General features: G+C 44.0%; 1 long non-coding RNA gene across 1 annotated transcript in view; it reads right to left on the bottom strand.

The window, feature by feature from the left end:
• LOC110336183 overlaps nucleotides 1-4,391 on the bottom strand; it is a 22,703-nt gene that overhangs the window by 16,476 nt on the left and 1,836 nt on the right. Inside the window, exon 2 of the long non-coding RNA XR_002381199.1 lies at nucleotides 2,836-2,955. This is a non-coding gene — a long non-coding RNA (uncharacterized LOC110336183). The remainder of the gene's footprint in view (nucleotides 1-2,835; nucleotides 2,956-4,391) is intronic.

Below are 4,391 nucleotides of genomic sequence, written 5' to 3'. Positions count from 1 at the left end.
CTCTGTGTAGCCTGTCCTGGAACTCACTTTGTAGACCAGGCTGGCCTCGAACTCAGAAATCCGCCTGCCTCTGCCTCCCGAGTGCTGGGATTAAAGGAAGAAATACTTTTCAAAATAGTCACCATCCTTAGCCATCCTTAGCCGTAGTAATACACATGAAAGCTCCATTGAGATTTCATCTTAGCCTAGTCAGGATGTTTAAAAATAAGAAAACAAAGGACAGCAAACTCTGGAAAGAATGTGAGGACAGGAGACCCTTTATGCACTGTTGGTGACAACTGTGCAGCCACTAGGGAGATTGGTGGGGAGGGTCCTCAAACAAAACTAAAACAAAAACAAAAACGAGAAGTAGGTCTACCATATGACCCAGATATATATCACTCCTGGGCATATTCCCAAAGGACTCTATTTCCTGCAGTAGAGACCACAGGTTCACCCACGTTCATTTAGCTACTAGGACGTGGAAACAGTTTATCAACTGATGGTCGCTAATGAAAATGTGGTGCTTGTATACAAAGGAATCTCAGTCAGCTGTAAAGAAAAATAAACTCATGAAATTTGCAGGCAGAGGGACCAAGCTGGGCAATGCTACACTAAGTGAAGAAACCCAGACCCCGAAAGACAAGCACTGTTCTCACTCACGTATGGCTTCCAATCAAATCTTTAGGTTTGTGTATTTAATTTGGGGTCCCAGGGACTTTAAGTCACACTATTTTTTTTTTAAAAATTAATGTTGTTGTATCATGATAGCCACAAATAATTTTACACCCAGAGCAAATGCCAGCATTAGATGACTACATATCGGTGAGACCAAAATTGTGGAAGAAGCCATAGATATGGCTTAGCAACAGGTTTAACCATGGATTAGATCAAAATGTATGCACTACTTTATATATACAGGAAGGTGTAGGAGTTAGTTCTCTGTTTTGATAACCACCGTGACCAGAAACTCTGGGAAAGAACTGGTTTCTGTTTATCTCGCTTGCACAGTACAGTCCATCACCAAGGGAAGCCCAGACCACAGAGAAACACTGCTTCTTGGCTTGCTTCCCATTGCATCTTCAATTACCTTTCTTATACAGCCCAGGCAGCTTCCACATGGATAGGAACACCCAGAGTGGGCTTGGCCCTCCCTTATCAATCAACAGCTAAGAAAATGGCCCACAGAAATGCCTATAGACTTGCCGGGCGTGGTGGCACACGCCTTTAATCCCAGCACTTGGGAGGCAGAGGCAGGTGGATTTCTGAGTTCGAGGCCAGCCTGGTCTACAAAGTGAGTTCCAGGACAGCCAGAGCTATACAGAGAAACCCTGTCTCAAAAAAAAAAAAAACAAAACAAAACAAAAAAAATGCCTATAGACCAACCAGATGGAGTTGATTCTTCAATTGAGATTCCTTCTTTCCAAGTAAGCCTACGTCTGTATCAGGTTGACAAATTACTCTTTTTTTTTTTTTTTAGAGATTTATTTATTATATGTAAGTATACTGTAGCTGTCTTCAGACACTCCAGAAGAGGGTGTCAGATCTTGTTACGGATGGTTATGAGCCACCATGTGGTTGCTGGGATTTGAACTCCGGACCTTCGGAAGAGCAGTCAGGTGCTCTTACCCACTGAGCCATCTCACCCGACAAATCTAACTCTTGACACTTAAGGACTTAGGAAGAGCAAAAGCTGGGCATTCGTTAGTCGGGTAGAACTTCAGGTAGGACTTCAGTCTGCACTAAAGGGAGCATCTCTAAAAGGTCTTTCTTGGGCTGGGAGAGTAGTTCAGTTGTAGGAGATTCACCTAGCATGCCCAAAGCTCTGGGTTCAATTCTCAGCTAAAACAAACAAACGAACTAACAGTAAACCAATATGGGGTAAGAACCTTAGCCCCAAATGGGAATATGAACCAGAATATCACTTATTTAGCTAAAGTATCCTCAGGCATTAATTACTCTAGGATGTTTTAGCATCAGAGATATGAAGCCCCTCTGTAGGAACATAATATGAATTATTTTATAATTATTTTTTCAAACAAAATGAAAGGCAATCAAAGATAATGGGTGAAAGAAGAGTCAGTCAGGAATAAGAACTACCAGAAACAAAAGACAAATGAAACAGACTTAATAAAAATAGTCTAAAAAAAAAAAAATCACTGTCCTTGCTAGGCTTATTGAAGAAAATGTCAAACTTCCAAATTGTATCAGAGAACTGGAAAACTAAAATGTGACATTTAAGATTTGGAAAAAAGGGCTGGTGAGATGGCTCAGTGGGTAAGAGCACCCGACTGCTCTTCCGAAGGTCCGGAGTTCAAATCCCAGCAACCACATGGTGGCTTATAACCATCCGTAACAAGATCTGACTCCCTCTTCTGGAGTGTCTGAAGACAGCTACAGTGTACTTACATATAATAAATAAATAAATCTTTAAAAAAAAGATTTGGAAAAAAATAGGAATGAATAACATTAAGAAATATAATAGCCGGCCGAGGTGGTGCACGCCTTAAATCCCAGCACTCAGGAGGCAGAGGCAGGTGGATTTCTGAGTTCAAGGACAGCCTGGTCTACAAAGTGAGTTCCAGGACAACCAGGGCTACACAGAGAAATCCTGTCTCGAAAAACCAAACCAAACCAGTCATTGGAGTAGGAAACATATATACACAAAAAAACACCATAGAAGGCCTGATGTGTACTGAATTAGTCTGAGATGGGAAAAAAAAATGACATGCGAAGGCAATAGAGCCTAGAATTTCTAATATTGATGTCTTAGGGTTTTACTGCTGTGAACAGGTGAACAGACACCATGACCAAGGCGACTCTTATAAGGACAACATATAACTGCAGCTGACTTACAGGTTCAGAGGTTCAGTCCATTACCATCAAGGCAGGAACATGGCAGCATCCAGGCAGGCATGGTGCAGGAGGAGCTGAGAGTTCTACACCTTCATCTGAAGGCTGCTAGCAGAATACTGGCTTCCAGGAAGATAGAATGAAGGTTTTGTTTGTTTGTTTGTTTTGTTTTGTTTTGTTTTTCAAGACAGGGTTTCTCTGTATAGCCCTGGCTGTCCTGGAACTCACTCTGTAGACCAGGCTATCCTGGAACTCAAAAAATCCGCCTGCCTCTGTCTCCTGAGTGCTGGGATTAAAGGCGTGCGCCACCATGCCCAGCTAGAATGAGGGTCTTAAAGCCCATGCCCACAGTGACACACCTACTCCAACAAATCCACACCTCCCACTAGTGCCACTCCCAGGGCCAAGCATATACAAAACAATACAGTCCACTCCCTGGCCCCCAGAGGCTTGTTTAAACAAAGGAGTCTATGGGGGGCCACACCTAGACAGCAGAATAAAAGAGTGCTTTTAGTCCAAATTCCAAGTCCCCACAGTCAATAGCAAGTCTCAAGAACGTTAAAAGTCCAAAGTTCAAAGTCTCTTCGGAGATTCACCCAATCACTTAACTGTAACCCCCAAAGCAAGACAGGAAACCAGCTGGGCAAACTCCAAACTCTGCATCTCCATGTCTGATGTCAAAGTGGTCTTCAGATCTCCAACTCCTTTTACATCCTGGTTGACTGCAACAAACTTCTTTCTCCTGAGCTGTTTCCACTCCCTGTTAGCAGCTTTCCTCAGCAGATAACCCACGACTCTGGCATTTTTGAACATCTTGGAGTCTCCAAGGCAACTTCAACATTACCGCTTTTTTTTTTTTCCCCTCGAGACAGGGTTTTTCTGTATAGCCCTGGCTGTCCTGGAACTCACTTGGTAGACCAGGCTGGCCTCGAACTCAGAAATCTGCCTGCCTCTGCCTCCCGAGTGTTGGGGTTAAAGGCGTGGGCCGCCACGCCCGGCCCACATTACTGCTTCTTGTTCCAGTGTCTAGGATTCACACACGATCTTCTGGGCTCTTCCAAAGGGCTTGTGTCACTTCTCCAGCTCTGCCCTCTGTAGCACTCTAGACTCAGATTGACTCCACTCCACTGTTGCTGCTGTTCTTCGTGATCATTCCATGGTACTGGCACCTCCAATATGCTAGGGGCCCTCAGCTGCAACTAAGTTTCATAGGCTCTCTTCATTGGTGCCAAGCCTCAAATCCTTTGCATGACCCCTTCAGTCCTGACCCGTCAACAACTGAGGCTGCAACTTCACCAATGGTCTTCCCTGGCCTCTCACAGTGCCAAGCCTCAGCTGCTCTTCATGACCCCTTCATACCTTCAAAACCACTACCACCTGGGTGACAGACACTTACCAAGTACAGCTGCAGCACAGGGTCCAAACTTGGGTATCTCTGGAACACAGCTTCTTTTGCTTTCAAAAAACAACTCCCAGACAATTTCACCTCTGTGGTACTGATCCCCCCCCCCTTTTTTTTTTAAGATTTATTTATTTATTATATGTAAGTACACTGTAGC

Source organism: Mus pahari, chromosome 19 (genome assembly GCF_900095145.1).
Source record: "Mus pahari chromosome 19, PAHARI_EIJ_v1.1, whole genome shotgun sequence".
In the NCBI taxonomy this organism is placed as follows: domain Eukaryota; kingdom Metazoa; phylum Chordata; class Mammalia; order Rodentia; family Muridae; genus Mus; species Mus pahari.
This window is presented reverse-complemented; position numbering and strand designations above follow the sequence as displayed.